Below are 18,087 nucleotides of genomic sequence, written 5' to 3' on the forward strand. Positions count from 1 at the left end.
GAGTGCATAGGCTGTTGCTGAACATCCCAGTAATACCTGAGAACATGGATGAGTCACGTTAGAAATGCCCAATTGGCTGACTTTGTTTTTATTAGCCAAGTAAAACAACCGACTTTTCAATTTTATTTTTCTATCTAGCAAGTATTTGTGGATCTGTGTGCCAGGCATAGTGTTATTGTTGGAATTTGTAATGTATATTTAATTCCGTTCTAGAGTTAAGAACAATTACTAACCCATCTCGTATTTTTTTCTTTATTCAGGAATTGCATTTTGTGAAAAAGGAACAAAGAAGAATTTTCTGCAAGGATCATATCTAAGTGCACTTTTTGTTGATGCATCATTTCTAGTAAGACACTTTCTTTTTCTGTGATACGAAGTAAATATAATGGAGATGTTTTTTAAAAAAATCAGATTCTTGTGAGTTTGGCAGTTGTTATTTTGGCATTTATTTTGGAGATTAATGATGTAAGGAAATTTGTAAAATGTCGTTGAAGTGCATAATATTATATAGTGACAGTTTCTCATATTTTGTCTGACAGTGCTGAGATAATCTCAGATTTTTTTCATCTTTCCCATTTCCATATCAGTTTCCCTTTTTTTTTTTCCTTAAAGGATCTAAAGTAGGTAGTTCCTATTGACTGTGACGGTATTAGGGGGAAGCGGGGGAGGGTTTGAGAAGATGAGATGTGTAAGCTGAGGAAAGAGTTCTCAAGAGAAAGACAAAGGGGACGAATCCAGCCATAGTTCTTGAAAAATGGAAGGGTCAAAGCAAAAAAGTAAGCTAATTTACGAGATCCTTTAAAAAATGTGGACCTATGATTTAAGGCAAAAAATTCAAAGGCCTAGAGTGGGCTATTTTGGTTTGAAAACTTATATTGGTCTGGATTAATGGTTCCAGTTAAGATGTATAATCTTCTTCATAAGTTTTCATGCGTGAAACCTCATCTGAATTCTACCTTTTTTTTCAAAATGGAAAATAAATGAGTATATGAGTACTAGAATATTTTAAAATGATGTAATTTCAAAAAATGTTCGGTGGTAGTTTTGGTATATTATAATAAGTTAACATTTTAAATATTTAAATATCATTGAAGTCTGATGATTATGTCATTAAAAAAAACTTGGGAAAGGTACTTAAGACTTTCTGTTTTCTTAAAGTTTTGCTATTTAACAGAGTCTTACGTTTTTCCTTGAATAATTACACGGTAGAAAGAACTTATTTTTACGAACTTACAAAATGAGTTCTTTGTTGAAATACTTTTTTTCTAATATCAGTTTCTTCTGGCTGTGTATTTTTCTTGTTAAATTTTGAACAGCAGCTCATTTTATGATATGCACCAATTGAAGTAAAGTATCATTCACTCCAAAACTTGGATATGTACAGGCAGGATGGAAATAATGAAGTTTAATTCACATTTTTAATATAAGTCTTGGATAGTCTTCTGTAAATCTTCGAATGTTTATTTGCTATTTTTTTAATCTTACATTTCTCATATATTTCTTTTGTGTGCTAACTACTTAAAACAGTGATTTGAGTGAAAGCACTGTAGGAATTTAGCCATTCTCATGCCCATGAGCTCAGAACTCTGCCTTCTCTGAACCTCAGTCATGGCTGTGGGTATAACTCAGCTGTTACATTTTGGCTCATATTTAAGCACTAGTGACTCCTCTGTGATGCTTCATTCACTTAGGCTGGAGGATGGAGACAGGCTTTCTATTGGCTCTGAGGGCTGTGCTTGAGTTGATTACTTGCTTAGGAGTTACTGAGTACTTAGATGGGAGATGCTCTTTCCTTTTGAATAGATTCATCGGTTGACTGGGTTCATATGTTGACTGGAGAGCTTCAGATTAGGGATTTTTCCTCATAATCCTGCCCTGATTTGGAGTAGAAATTGGAAGAGTTGATACAGAGATTGGGCAAAATTTTTCCTACTATTTTTCTTATCCTTCATGTCTTGGAACTGCTTCGGGCTCTTATATTTTAGGTCTATGATCCACTTTGAGTTAATTTTTTAATATGGTGTAAGGTAAGGGATGAGATTGATTTCTTTGCGTATGAAAATCAGATTGTTCCAGAAGCATATTTGAGATTACATTTTCCCCTGTTGAATTATCTTGGCACTGTTGTTGAAAATCACTTGACCTAATGTGTTCTTTTGATCCATATATCTGTTCTATTAAAATACTGCACTGTCTTAATTACTCTAGCTTTATTGTGAGTCTTAAAATCAGGTGGTATAAATCCTCCAACTTTGTTCTTCAAAGTTGTTTTTCTATTCTAGGTTCTTTGCATTTCTCTCTGTGTATTTTAGATTCAGCTTGTCCATTTCTGCAAAAAAGCCTAATGGCATTTCGGTTCTGCATGCTTTTATCCTAGAGGCCACTGTAGGGAGAATTAAGTCTTGAGGATGTTGAGTCTTCCAGTGTTTGAACTTGGTCTCCTTCCTTCTAAGTTGTCTTTAGTTCTTCTCAGAAGTGTTTTGTAGTTTTCACTGTACAGGTATTACATATTTTAATTAAATTGATCTGTATTTTATATTTTTATTTTGTTATAAGTGGCAGCTTAAATTTTAAATTTTTTGGTAATAAATAGAAATATAATGGATTTTTATATAAAACTTTGTAACTTGTGATTCTGCTAAACATTCTGGTGGCATCATTGTATATTCCTTCAAATGTTCTGCGTACACCACTATCTTGTCCGTGAATAAAGACTATTTTACTTTCTCCTTTTCAATTTTTATACTTTGTATTTCTTTGGCTCACTTTATTGCAACACCTGGTACTCCCAGTGCAATGTTAAACAGAAGTGGTGAGCTGACATCCTTGCCCAACTCCTCATCTTAGGTCAGAAACATTGTCTTTTACCATTAAGTATAATGTCAGCTGTAGGTTAACTCATCAGATTGAGGACATGTCCTTCTATTCATAGCTTGCTGAGAATTTTTCTCTTATGAATGGATATTAAATATTTTTATGAAGAGGTATTTTTACATTTTTTAACCTGTTTCAGCATAATTACATTTTTTAATCAAATACATTGATTTTTGAATATTGAACCAATATATATTGCTGGATTCATTTGCTAAAATTTCTTTCATCTGTGTTCACAGTAGACGTTGGTTTGTAGTTTTTAAATAATTTTTCCTTTTTTTTTTTAAACCAGGATAATAGAGTGAGTTGGAAAGATTTCCTTTCTGAAAAAATTTCTGAGTCATTGGTGTTATTTCTTCTTTGATAGAATTCACCAGTGAATACCTCAGGGCTTGGAGTTTCTTTGTGGGAAGGTTTCAACTGTGAATTCACTTTCTTCGATTGCTATCAGGCTGTTCAGATTTATCTTATTCTTGAATAAGCTTTAGTCGTTGGTGTCTTTCGAGGAATTTATCCATTTTTTTATAAGTTCTCTAGTTTATTGACATGAAGTTGCATATTATGTTTCCTTTTTTTAAAAAAAAATGTATTAGGTTCAGGTATACAGTGCATTGGTTAGACATTTATGTAGTTCGTACAACGATCCCCCTAATCGCCCCTTCTCTCCTCTGGTTTTCCGCTTTGCCAGTGTATCAGTGCTCACTGCATCCCTTGTTCTTTTCATGTTCGAAGGATCTATGGTGATATCCCCTCTTTCATTCTGGGTTCTGAGCACTCATATTTTAAATTTTTGTTTACCTGCCTGCATCCTGCAAAGTTTGTTATGTGTTGTTCATTCACATGAAGTTCAAAGAATTTTTAAATTTCTTTGTGATTCTTTTTGTCCTTTTTAATTTCCAAGAATTTGGTTTAATTTCCAGATATATTTTCTCTAATAGGTGTCTAATTTAATGCTTTCAAGGTCCAAGAACCTACTTAGTGTATTTATTATAAAGAGCAGAATGTCGTCTGTGTCAGTGGATGTTCTGTGTGCGCTGAAGAATGTGTGTTCTGTCGAGCGGCGCTTCCTAAAATTGTCGATTACATCAAATTGGTTGATCGTATTCAAGATTTATCCCTTTTGGTTTTGCATTTGTTCAGTCATGGCTGAGAGGAGTGTGGAAATCCTCAGCTTTAATTGCGGATTCGTCTGTTTCCCCTTTCACTTCTTGGTACATGTATTTTGAGCTGTAATTAGGTGCAGGCAGATACAGTTCTAAAAAATGTCTTTTTGATGAATTGGGTCCTCTATCTTGAAATGTCCCACTTTATCTCTGGTAATGCGTTGTGAAATTGTTTCTGAATAGCTCACCTGGTTCCTGACGGAAGGTCTGATGTTATTCTTATTTCGTACCCCCATCTGGAAATTATTTTCCTCGACTGCTCTTAAGACTTCTTCAGTGATTGTATTTAGGTCATTTGATTATGATATGCCTGAATATGGTTTTCTTCGAGGAAATCCTTCTTAGCTTTTTTCGTTTTAGTTTTTTTAAACCAATTTGGAAACACATTGGCCGCTATTTCTTCAAATATCCCACTTGCCCCAGTTTTTTTTTTTTGCATTTTGGGACTGGGGAAATTCCAGTTATACTTTTGGTATTTTCTTTGTTGACACTTATGCTCTTTGATGTTTTTTTTCTTCTCTGCTTTATTTAGAGGGTTAACATTGTCATGTCTTCAAGTTCGCTGTCTTCTGCAGTATATGAGTCTTTAATTCCATCAAGTGTGTATTTTTTATTTCTGATCATTATTTTTCATCTCTGGAAGTTTTACTTCTTCCATTTCTCTCTCATGTTCTTATTTTTCTTTACCTTTTCTGAAATGTAGAGTTTATTTGTAATGTTGCAGTGCCTTCATCTGTTAATTTCATTAACTTCATTGTTCCTGGGTTTCTTTATATTGATAGACTTTTCTTCTTATGGGTCACATTTTCCTGATTCTTTTCATTTCCTATAATTTTTGTTCGGATGCTGGACATTGTGGTTTGACAATGTTGGGTGAAGAAACTTTATTTCTTAATAGAGGGTTGAACTTTGTTTTCATACACATAAGTTACTTGGTATCAGCTGAATCCTTTTGAGGCTTTTTTAAGTTTCGTCAGCATGGGTCCCAGCAGCCTTTATTGTAGGGTTCATTTAGTCTTCTGTTCAGGTTATGCCTTTCTGAGGGTTATATAATCCATGCCCTTTTGAGGATTAGTCTCAATTTAAAGTGCAGTTGACCTTCGAACAGCGTGGGTGCACTTACATGTGGATTTTTTCAGTTGACCTACGTTGTTCACTTGACCTCAGCTCAGTTGACCTGTGCGGTTCAAACCTGTGTCGTTCACGGATAAACTTCACAGTTGGACACCCCTGTGTGTGAAGAGCCATCTTTATTACTGGGATTTACAGCCGAGGGAGGTTGGCGCCCCCATCCCCGCATTGTTCAAGGCTCCATTGTGGCCCCAATCAATATTACAGATATCTTCTTTGTTTTTGTTTTGTGCTTTAAAGGAAATTTTATGGCCCAGGAATAGCTTAGGTAGTCTTGAAAGAGAAGATCAAAGCAGAAGGACTTTCTGTACTCAGAGTTTATAAATCTACAATAATTACTTCCATGAAATAACGCCACAAGGATAAAAGAGTCTGAAAGAGGGTGATTGTGTTTGTGGATGCTTGCTTTATGACAAAACTGGCACTTTAGAGTAGGAGAGAGGAATTATTCAATAAATGATACTGGAGCATTTGGTGATCCATTCAGGAAAAAAAGGACTCATGTGCCATGCCAAAAGTCAATTGAAGATTGATTTGTACATCTCACTGTGAAAGGCAAAAACTATAAAACTTTAGAAGCTGATACAAGGAGAACATGACGATCTGACAGGCAGAGTTAGCTGTTAAAAAAATAAAACCGCTAATATAGTAACTGCTAAATTTGATTCCCTTAAAATGAGGAAATTTTGTTCTTGCAAAGTTACTGTTAGAATAGAGAGGCAAGCCAACGCGGAAGAACATGTTTGCAATAGTAAAACAGACAAAAGGCACGTATTAGAATATTCAAGACACTCTGCAAATCAGTGTGACAATCCCATAGAAAAATGGGCAGGAGACATGAAAAGGCCCTTCATAAAATAATTCAAATATTCAAGAAATATATGATAAAGGTGCTTTAACCTCATTAGTAATTTGGGAAACATAAATTAAAACTGCCAAGAGTTTCCATAATAAGCCACTAGAATGGCTAACATTAAAAGTGCAAATTTTGGGGAGAATGTTAAGTGATGGGAACTCAGTAAACACCGACAGTGGGAATATGTTGTTGCAGCCACTTTGGGAAACGTTTGATATTTGCATATTCTATGACCCAGTTATTTCTTTCCATGGGTCTGCCCCTGAGTAATGCGTGAACATGTGTCCTGAGATGTGTTGGTAAGATTGGTAGCAGCAGTGTTCGTGATAGCTGCAAAGTCAATACACTGTTTACCAGTTGACTGAATGAAATTGTGTTATTTTGCATTATGTGAATGCTTCATAGTGATAAAAGTAGATGAACTGCAGCTGCTTACACAGGTTAGTATCACAAACGTTTCTCAAAAGAAGCCAGAATCACATGAAATCAGAATTTGCGGTTGCATTTATGTAAAGCAAAATCAAAACACACAAAAATGAAACCGGTAAAATGTCTGCATTTTATGTTCGTGTACTTTATACGTTAACACCAAATATGCCAATTCCTAATTTCATTGCACGCCTGCCCACATTTCTATACTTGTTTCCACATTCATTTAGAAATCTTCTGATTCCAAAATAATCTTCAGATCAATTATCTTTGTAAATAAAGATAGAGTCAGACCTAGAGCAACATACATATGCAGGTTTGATTTGGGTGATGTAAGGTTAAAAGTTTTAGTATATTTAGCATTTGAATCATAATGTGGGGAACCGAGGTGGGTTTCTAGTATCGATGATTTCTTTGTACAGGGTGTAAAGTATTGGCAAGCTTTTCCCCCCAGAAATCCTGACAACCCCAAAACTATTTGGGGTAGGCGTAGGCATCTGTATTTTACAAACGAGGGCGCGCCGGTGCCGAAGCGCGTGGGGGCGGCGGGCGGGGCCGTCACCTTCGTCTCCACGCCTCGCCTCGCCGTGTCCTTCACTGCTCTTGTGCATCCGTGTGGAGACAGGACGCTGCTCTTGTGGAGGCATAATTAATCTGGCTATGAAGGTCATGTGTGGACGGGCTTGAGTCTTAATAAAGGCAGTTTACAGTCTCCTTTCCAATAATTTTAATATTGTGCCTATCTCTATGGAGCCCAAGGTGCCCTGTGGTTATAGCTTGTGGGGGCGCAAAAAACAACTTTCCTCCTAGCTTCTAAGTTCTTCTAGCTGGGCTAATAAATTAGCATGAGACAGAGTAACAGGAGAAAATCTATTATGGATGTGCATTTGGGGGTGCTATAAGATATTAGACCTGAATACCCATTGGCAGCTGAGGTTTATATGCCATTTTGGACAAAGGATAAGGGGAGCAGGGGTCTGGGATTTCAGAGGGGGAGCAGACAATCTACAGGTAGATGGGAAAGAGCAAACATGCGGTAAACACATTCTTGCCGCACAAACCGGAAACAATGAGACACAGAGGGGAGTCTAAGAACAGATTCTTGCTTGGCTCCTCCCTCCCTGCCTGTCACACTTAATTCAGACAGGCTAAGGTGAGCACACTGGTTTCCTTCCTGAAGCTGGGTCTTCTGTCTGAATTCCTTTAAGCCGGCAAGGGGCAGGCCCAAAGGTTCCTTCTGAGTCTTTTGTTTAATAACCAGCTTAAAATCAGTACCCCAAAAGGCCCATTTTGGGGTGGCAAAACCTTGGTCACCTTCAGTCCTTAAAATTTCCTGTAAGAGTCTGAGCTATGTTCTTGCTCCGTTTGAAGAATTGAAATAGTGAAGAATCGAGTCCCTGACAATCGTGTTCATTAGTGTATCTAGAAGTAAAATGGAAACTTTATAGACTGGTCATTCTGATGCAAAAGTTTGATTTTTATAATGTCTTTTTAGGCAGTACTTTGGATTATTTATCATGATTGATACTTTATATAATTTTCAAATAAAAGTATGTCTTACTTTAAGAAAGCACAATTTAAAAAAACTTTGTACTTCCCATACAATTAAAAGAAGAGAGTGATACAGGTACTAAAAATTACTTCTAGTTTTCATAAAATTAATTAATTTCTGTAGAAAATTAAAAATGCTTTACCGGTTATTTGACCAATATAGACTTTTAGCACTACTTACATAGTGTAGAAAACAAGGCATATATTTCCTTAATAGGAATAGGCTTTTCACGTTTTACCCCTAAGCTTTTCCTCTAATTTTTTCGCATTCAGCTTTAAAATGTCTCTAATTTGAAAATGGAGGGTTGAAACATACAAAATATATTGAAAAATTTAAATTAAGATACGTATTTTAACCAGCTTTTAGATTACCTCTTTCTTCTCCCAACCTCTTTATGTTTGGTTATGTTGACAATATTACCTAAAAGATTGAGAATAAGAACTGATATTTTGGTGTTAGAACTGATATTTTGGTGTTAGAATTTCAGATAAAGGCACCAATATTCATTCAATATTTCAGTTGTCCTTACTTTTCGACAGGTTGTTGCTATGAGGTGTCATAGCCAGGCCTCAGCCCGCTTTTCAGTCAGAAAAAGGCTCGTCCCCTAGTTTTGGTGAGTGCTGCCCTCTGCTAGGGTTCCGGGGCTTAGAGAGTGGGGGGCAACCTGAATTTCAGTGCCCGTGGGCCTTCTCTTGGCCCCATGCCATGTGCAGGGTACAGCCTATACCACTGTTCATAGTGGCCTTGAGACATAATGATTCCTTGCCTTCTTTTCTATAGATTTACAGCATTTGAATTGTTTTGCAGGCCAGAATATCTGTCACAATACAGACAGTCCTTTAAGCCGTCCCTTTTCTAGTTAGTAAGGGATTCTTAAAGCTCTATGTGTTTTTAGCCTCTGTCGATCTTATCCCTTGAATCAGATATTAGTGTTTTTAAATTTTACCCTGTGAATGAACGTAGGGCATGTTCTGCCTTTGTGAAAGCAAAACTGTGTTTTCAAGTAATGACCATATAAGTGTATGAATTTTATATTCATAGTAAAGAAAATAGTTTTTTTTTTTTTTTTTTTGCGTTGGATCATTTTTTAAATAGTGACTAATAGCCGTCATTGTGTTCATACAACATATCATTGTATTTAAAAAAATATATAATTAGATACAGCATGTACAATTCTGGCTGAAGTGGAGTGTTAATTTTCCATAAAACAGTAGTTTAATGATAGTCTTAAGTTAATTTAGAATTTGAATTTCTGCCCGGATTTAATTGTTGGTAAACACTAAGTGAAACATCCTATTTTAGAGGGAACAAAGAAACATTTTCTCACATTAAAAGTGATCGAAAATTAATTCTGTAAGGGCAGAGAACTGGCAGGAAGGTAGATTCTCAAATTTGTCTGACAGAGAATGTACAGTTTGAGCGGTTTTTTGTTGATATTACCAGTACTTGTTACTGCCTACTAAACATCAGTGAAAGACAGTTAAGCTTAGTATTCACAGTCTAGCTCCTTTGTCGGGATCTGGCTTTGGGATAAATACCGTTTTTTGGTAGGCCCTTTGCAGAAAGTCTGAGGCACATTAAAAAAAAAAAATCACCTATCATCTGCCTTCACTTCTTGAGTTAACTTTGGATATATAATGAGTGATGCGTGTATTCGCGTTCTTTTGGTTGATGCGTTACCTGATGACAGAGGCTGTGGCCGTAGGTTCACTCAACAGTGGAAGAAAAACCCGAGTCCTCACTGGACCAGCAAGGACCGTTTTCATTCGAAACCGGACACTGGTCAGTTAAGTCGGCCAGCCGGATGTGGAATTCCAGAGCAATCACGCACTGGTATAGTTGCCCAGGCCGGGTGAGATGGCGGCTGCATCAACAAATGACCCATTCCACTAATCTCCTGGCTACTGTTCTTCAGTGGGCATAATTTCTTCCTTTGGCGTTACCAGGATAACTATTGAACATTTATGATGGATATTAGTGAACATTGTCTCGTTTGATGATTTGGCTTTTTTTGTATGATTGCATGATCTGTGAGATATTACAGGTGCTCATCCGTTGGATGCTTTTACGGCTTCCTGTTGCCTTTATTACCCACACTGTTTGTTTGGCTTTTTTTTTTTTTTTAATTTTATTATGAGTGGGCATGGGATTCAATGAAATCCAGTCGGTTTCAGAGGTGTACAACAGATTCAGTGACAGTACAGTGGACATACATGCATATATATATATGTCATATATCTCCCATATATATATATATTTTGCATTGTGTGTTCGCCTCCCATAGTTAGATTTCTTTCTGTCACCACATATTTGTCCCCTTTTACTCCATCTACCTCCCCTCACCCCCATCAATTTTTAATTGTGTTCAGTTTACACATTACCATTTCTTTTAAAGACCGTGCTATACTGGGTACCTATAGGATATCAGAAATAGCTTTCTTTAGAACTGTGTAGCAAATTCGTATTTAGGCATATATATGTTTTATTGTATGATCTGTATTTATTTACAAGGAATTTTCTTTCTAGCCTTCTGTATTATCTGGTGTTTTGACTTGGAAGATTTTGGTCTTATGAACATTTGTACATCTTTTTTGTCTAGAATAAAAATCACAGAGTAGGTGATAGATCAAGAAAAGAATATTTATGATTCGATATGCAAATAACCTACTTGAAACATTTTTAAATGATCTATAATTTACTTATCCTTTTGGGAACAGGTTACTATCAGCTCTTAAAATATCTGTTTGTGTGTATCACGGAGGATGGCTGCTGCAGGTAATAGAGAGGCTAACCAAAACGGGAAGGATTTTACCATCTTATCTAACAAGAAGTTCAGAATTAAAGTAGTTCCGGGGTCCCTTTACTTGGCCTCTCTTCTCTCTCTCCGCTGTCATTTTCACGTTCTACCGTTTCATTCTAAATTTCTTCAGTTGTCCTTTACTACCAGCATAACCCCTGGGTGGTGTGTGGTTGGCCTAGGCCTAGGCTGCGTTTATGTCTGTAGGGAGAAAAAAAGCAATAATTAGTCGTAGACTTCTTTGCTCTGGATTGCTTCTAAAGATCCTGGTTTATTTTGTTTCATCTTTTATTTTCATCATTGGAACTAAAGGACTAGGAATCTCCTTTTAAGTATCTAATGGTGTTTATTTTAAATTACATATAGACATCAAGGAACCCAAACATTAAAAAAAAAAAAAAAAAAAAAAGGCATAAAGAATAACGAGCGTTTCTCTCTGTAGTCAGAAGCCCCACAGGCAATAAAGAATCTTGTTAATAAATCCAGTCCAATTATTGTGATGTCCATGATATAAAACAGGTTAAAAAAAAATATATTCTTGATGAAAATCCAGTGTATCTAAACCATGAACTATGAATCCAGATAAATTAAAAGATGATTCTTCCTTTCATTAAAAAAGAACCACAGGTTTCTTCCAAAGAACCAGCCTTTCCGCTTATTATAGATTATCCGAAGAACTTTTCTAAATGTCTTATTAAATAAGCAGAATTTAAAATCGATCTTCTGTTTGCTTCTTAACCTCTCCCCCTTTTTTGGGCTCCTTTGCCTTTTAGGTGTTCTCTAAGTAGCAGCCAAGCCTGTGCTGCTGCCTTCATTAATTTTATGATCAGCAAATGGGTACTTGGAGTTGGAATAAACTGAGGAATATAATAGTATAATTTTTTTAAGCACCCGATATGTGACTAGTGCCAAACAAGGACTTCATGAGTCTTCACAAAACCGTTTGTGAAAATTTGTTCTCATTTTATAGATTTGAAAACTAAGGGTAAGAGAAATTTACTTGACTGTAGCCCAGTCGGTAAAATAACCGATGCCTGGAAGGTGGACAGAAATTTGTGTGTCACCAAGGGGTCCTCTCTCGCGTCTTTTTTATTGTCCCCTAACCTTTCTTGTGAGCACATAGAACAGGTCCGTAGAAATACACTCCCCTTCGTCCGGGCTTTCCGGAGATTCTAAACTGCCCTGCTGGCCCACTCAGCCTGCAAGGCCCCTTCAGATGGCAGCTGCTTCCAGCGTCTGTGGTCACGCCTCTTTCTCCTGAGTTCTGCTGAAGGTGCGTCAGCCTCAGAGAGGCTCGTAGCCTTTGGAATTCCATTCCCACGGCTGCCTTGCAACCTCCGCTTTTTGATAAGCTGCTCGAGAAAAGTTATGCTTTATAGATTGTCTGGCTCTTCCTCTTTGTTAGGATAGGAATAATGTTATCTTGAGACTTTTCAATATTCTTAGCTGAACTTTTGTACAGTTGACCCTTGAACATTGTGGGCTTAGGGGCACCGACCCCTGTAAAGTTGCCGGTCCACGTATAACTTTGCTCCCTAAACACTTAAACAACCTGCTGTTGACCAGAGGCCTTAACGACAACATAAACAGTCGGTGAACACATATTATGTATATTATGTGTATTATATGCTGTATTCTTACAATAAAGTAAGCTAAAGAAAAGAAAATGTTAAGACAATCATAAGAGAAAACACATCTACAGTATTTATTGAAAAACATCCTCGCATAAGTGGACCCTCGCAATTCGAACCCGGGTGGTTCAAAGGTCAACTGTATAGTATAAAGTGAAATCTTTTTTTGAGTAGCTGGACTTTAAAATCCTTTCTTGTGTAAAAGTTAGAATGCAGAAACATTATATTGATTAGGAGACTTAACTCTTATTGGTAATTAGTAAATTATTCTCTTAAGTACATAATACTGTTTTAGTTAGGGTTTCGCTTTAAACTGTATCTTAATTCTCTGGAGATAGTCAAATTAGTTGAAATGGAAAAATCACCTCTTTTCGTGATAGAAATATAATGGAAATATACCAAAATTTCTTGGGATGCATTCGTTAATATTTGTTGTTAATTAATTATATGAAATAATCTCTGCCATATAAAAAAAAATCATCTTGATTTCATTTAGGAATGAAAGGCAGGAAGGATTCTGTCTGTAGTCTTCCTTCTGTTTGTAATGGCCGCGGGCTTGTTAGCAAAATAAAAACTTAAAGATTTTTGTTCCGTGGTCTTTTTATATTCTGTGTGTTTATTTGGAAGACAATGATTGTAACCTGCTCTGTAGAGTGAGAATATTCTTATGGGAGTATATGTTTCCTCTTCTGTGCTTTTGATATGTTTATTATTTTTCACATAAAAGTAAACATTGAAACACTTGGCTGTTCTGGAAATATATTTCTCTTTAATGGTAGTCAGTAAATACCTTACCAGATAAACAGGGCAAATTTCACTGAGTTCGAAGTGTTTTCTTTATGATCTTGTTTGTCTTAATGTCTGGAAATCTGATTATTTTGAGGATATGAAAAGTTTTTACCTTTTGGGGATTGTCCTTTCCTCTAATAATATTACTGAAAACGAGGTCCCTGGCGGCGTAAATGTCACGTGAACTGTTACTTCGGATGCCGGGATCAGTCCCACTTCTTTTCCTGATGGGCTTTGGGGCTTTGGGGGACTTCTGTTGTCTCTGGCTTCATTTCGATTATGTGTGACAGGAAGAGGTGGGGTCCATGTCTGTTTTCTAACCGTTGGCTGTTAAGCATTATAAAGTAATATGGAGGTTTAGGAAAAAGTGTTTAATGCAGATGGATGTTAATAATCGGAACTCTTATAGGTGATTTTCTGTTAATCCAAAGATGAGAAATTTTCTCCATGCTCCTGTTCAGATGTCACTGGGAGGTCATGGTGGTTTTCCTGGCTCCAATTATTGATAATTGTCACCCGATTTTTTTTATTGTACTTTGTAAATACAATATGTATTTATAGTTAATTTTTCTAAGACAAACTTTTGGAATGGCAAAGCCTTGGTGCTTCTGGGCAGCCGCGGAGTTGTCATTGTGTCCTTACCGTGTGGGTGGGCCACGCAGAGCCTCCCCTCTAGTTGGAAGCGTTCACCGTGGTTACTGTGAGGAGCACAGCAGAGAAGTACAGTAGAGTTTGATTTGAGAGGGTTTGGGAAAATCGATGTAGGATTCTTTTTGCCCTTTGCAGCATTTTGTGGTTTCCCTAAAAGCGTGAAAGAAACTTTGTACAGAAGAAAATAGTGTCTTATCTGACCAGTGAAGTTGGACAAGTATAACTCCTCTCCCCCCGTAATAATGACATCTTTAATAACTCTTGGGATGTCCTTCAACTTTATACACTATCGTTTTGGTGATGATTTATGTTGTCTTGCATAGTATTCACAAAGATAAAATCTATCTTTGTTCAGTAGAGATTGTAATCTTCAAATGATATAGACTTTAATTTTAGAAGTGTTTAATAAATATTAATTAGAATTATGGAATGTTAGAGCTGAAATACTGACTGACATTTATACAATACTTTATGTATGCTTGACATTCTAATAAGAATTTAATGCCTATCAGTACGGGGTAGATGGACATCAAATGCCTCTGGTTATGATACCCTACAAGGAATGTAAAATCACCTTTAGTATTTTTGCTGGGAATTTAAATGTGAGGAAAACCTAATTTATTCTTTGAATATTCTATAAAATAACTGGCTTGTAGTCTTCAAAATGTCAATGTCATGAAGAGCAGAGGCCAAGAAACTTCTAGGCGAAGACTAAAGAGGCGGACAGCTAAATGTGATGTCATCCTGGACAGATACTGTATTGAGGGGAGTTGAGGTAGGGGAGGGTGGAGCTCTACAGAACATTATTGGGACAGTTGACAAAATTGGAATATAGCCTGTACTTTAGTGTATCAGTGGTGTATTTTACATAGGTTATATATGTATTTACCATATAATCTTGGAAACTAGAAGTAATAATACCATGATACACATACATACACATATATGCATACTAGCATTGTAGTTAATTGCTTCTGTTTTACTTCATATTTGTTTTTGTTATTTTTAAGGCTATCTTTCGTTTGTGGTAAGTTACACTAATTTTTCTATTGCAGCAATAGTAAAGTTTTGCGTTTAAGTACATTTAGTAAAGTAGAAAAGGGAATCGATGTAAAGATAAAATAGATAAACAATAGTGTACGGTTGTACATAATTAGAAGAAAGATTGAGAAGTTTAGTACTTGAATGACCAAAGTTGAGGGACAGCTGCCATGTTAAGTAGAAAAGTTTCTGGCCGAACTGATTCTGGATGACATACTTTTCTCCTTCGATTTCAGCCTTTTCTTTGCTAAAGGAGTAGGGGTTACAATATAAGATGATTTCTTAGGTAAGTGGGAAATTATAGGATTCTACTCTTTTTCTAGTAGGTTGATTGAAATTTGCTAAAGAAAATAATTTAAAATGGTTCCTGGAACAATATAGACTCAGCACTCTTTTTGATAAACTATTTACAGAAAAAGGAAGAAATCAAATAAGTATGTACTAAATGGAAGGGAACAATTTAAAGTATAACCTATTTATAAATGTAAACACTGTAGATTTATATATATAACATACTATATTACTCAGATATTAGTAATTTTATCTATTTCATGTTTAGTTTGCTTTTTTGATAACAATTTGACATTCAGTTGTTGGAAATTACAAGATAATGTTTGCCATTTAATCTTTTCTCTGATTTCTATTGTATGTGCAAAAGTATTAATATGGTTCAAAGGGAGTAAGTATGTGAAATAGGCACACAGAAAATAAACTACTCATTTTGTTTTCTGATCATAAATATTAATAACATGCTACGCTTAGCAATATGTTTGTTAATAGCAATAATGAATCACTTGTTCCTCAAATATTTGCAAATGTATAGTATTTTATTCTGGCCTCATGTGGTACATGTAATACGTACAATTTCAGTTTTCTTGTTATAAGAACAGTTTCTTTTACTTAGAAATTGTCAGGTACCAGAAATTATGCAACTAGTTTAGTGACATGGTTGGGGCTGGGATCCAGGTTTTTCATTCAGCCGTCAGATAATGCTTTGAAATTCCAAGCAAGTCGTGAAGAAAGAGTGCCTGGAAATTGCAAAATTGCTAATGTAGAAGTAACATTTTAGTAATGTTTAAAGTTCATGCTTTCTGGTTTTCAGGATTTCTTTCTCTTCTTAATTTTAAAAGCAGCCATCATTTTTTGTTGTTTGTAATAACGTTTATCCTTGTCACAACAATGACATTTATTTTAGGAAAAAAATCATTTTTAAAAACTGTCCAAGTTATTAATTTCAGGGATGTGAATATACACACTGTGCCCTTTTGTCTGTGCACACCATATCTCCAGAATTTTTAAAAGCAGTACTAGAATTATATATGTTTTCCTCCCACAACAATGTCTTGTGAACATTTGTGGTGAAATTTTCAAGCTTTTCATGGCCGCCTCGTTACAGAGACAGATTAGCCCTGTGCGCTTGCATAGTACGTCCCCTCCATGGTTTCAGTGTGTGAATCACATCAGGATGAACATCTATGTACATACTTTTTTTTGGTTACTGTCTTATTGTTTTTTTTTTTTAGAATGAATTCTTCAAAGTAGAGTAGATTTTTCAAGGGAAGCTGAAAGTCAGATTTCTTCCTGGAAAAAAACATTTTTAATGTTGGCCACATTGTTGAAAACCTTATGTCGAGAGGACAGTTTTAGGCTATTCATTTGTTAATGACAATAATAAGTGTTTTGTTCCTTGGGGCTTTTGTTCTCTTTTCATTTTACGTTTTATCCCTAGATGAGCACATTTTCCGCCACAATGTTAGTATTATCTATATGCCCCGGACCCCCAGAGGCGTCCTGTAGCCCCGATGTCTGAGTCTTGTGTCTAGCTTCCTGCTTGGCATTCCCAGTCGTGTGGTTCTGGACCATCGTCTCAAGTTTAATAGGTGCAAAGTTGAATTCTTAAGATCTCTTTTAAAGAAGTGATGAATCACTAAAGATTTTCTCTCGATAGATACCTGTTAATTTATTGAGAGTTCGGTTGTTGATTGTACATAATTTTTTTCTTACAAAGTTTATTTTAGTAGCTTTAAAAAATTTAGTACATAATTGATTTACTAGAACCATCAGAATGGGGTGTTCTGATGAACTCTCAGAATTGGTGTTTATTTAATAAGGGCCGAGTTGAAAGTAAAGTTCACCTTTGTTTACAGTCCCCGCTCTTAAAATAGATATTTACTTAAGCAACAAGGTTCTTTAAAACAGTAAATGAACTTGATTTAAAAAGACTGAACATCTGTGATGGGCGTTAGTATCAATTGGTCTGAATCTGGGTGCTGGTTCCTATGATAATACCTCTTAAGACAGCAGAGCCCATATCAGAAATCTTTTTTAAACTCTAGTTTCTGATTTTAAAAAAAAGACATTAAAAAAAAATTTTCAGTTAACTGAAAGTTCAGACTAATTTTTTACAGTATTAATGTTGCCTGAATAGTTCTGTAGGCCTTGCGATTTCATTAGATTATTTTTCTCCCCTAAGATATATGACTTTTTCTGTGGGGAAAAAAGTGCCCATCTGTGTTTGCTGAAGATAGGTTTGAGTTTTAAAGGCAGGTTTTGAATGTTGCCGTTTTCCACTAACTTCTTTCACTTTATCATTTGACCTGAAGAGGTAGTGGTTAGCTTGTGTAAATAAAATCTGAATCCTGCAGTTATTTTAAAGGCGTGTACATACTTTTTTTGAGTATTTGTATTTTTTGAAATTGGTGAAATGTACATAACGTAGCATTAAGTACATTCACATTGCTGTGCAGCAGTCAGCACCACCCATCTCCAGAACTTTCTCATCATCCCATACGGAGACTCTGCACCCATTGAGCAAGAAGTCCCCGTCCCTTCCTCCCTCCTGTCCCTGGCGACTACCATTTTCCTTGCCGTCTGTGCATCTGAGTGCTCTAGGTACCTCATCTAAGTGGAATTACATGCTATTTGTCTTTCTGCGACTGGCTTATTTCACTTAGCATAATATTTTCCGAGTTCGTTCAGGTTATAGCATGTGAGAGGATTTTCTTTTGTAAGGCTGAAAAATATTCCACTTGATGTGTGTACCACATTTTGCTTCTCCTCGCGTCAACAGGCATTTGGGTCGTTTGCCCCTTTTGGCCATTGTGAATAATGCTTCTGTCAACACTGGCATACAAACACGTTATTTGAGTCTGTCCTTTCGGTTCTTTGTGTAT

At 36.0% G+C, this 18,087-nt stretch overlaps 1 protein-coding gene across 3 annotated transcripts in view; it reads left to right on the plus strand.

Moving 5' to 3' along the window:
* MEF2A (myocyte enhancer factor 2A) overlaps positions 1-18,087 on the plus strand; it is a 107,440-nt gene that overhangs the window by 29,145 nt on the left and 60,208 nt on the right. For 2 of the 3 annotated variants that reach the window (XM_039844088.1, XM_039844089.1), the window contains exon 2: positions 261-346. The exons of the other annotated variant lie outside the window; for it this stretch is intronic. The gene's annotated coding sequence lies outside the window, so the exon portion shown is untranslated. The remainder of the gene's footprint in view (positions 1-260; positions 347-18,087) is intronic. 3 annotated transcript variants of the gene reach the window in all.

The sequence above is a fragment of the Pteropus medius genome, unplaced genomic scaffold (assembly GCF_902729225.1).
Source record: "Pteropus medius unplaced genomic scaffold, Ma_sr-lr_union100, whole genome shotgun sequence".
Taxonomy (NCBI): Eukaryota; Metazoa; Chordata; class Mammalia; order Chiroptera; family Pteropodidae; genus Pteropus; species Pteropus medius.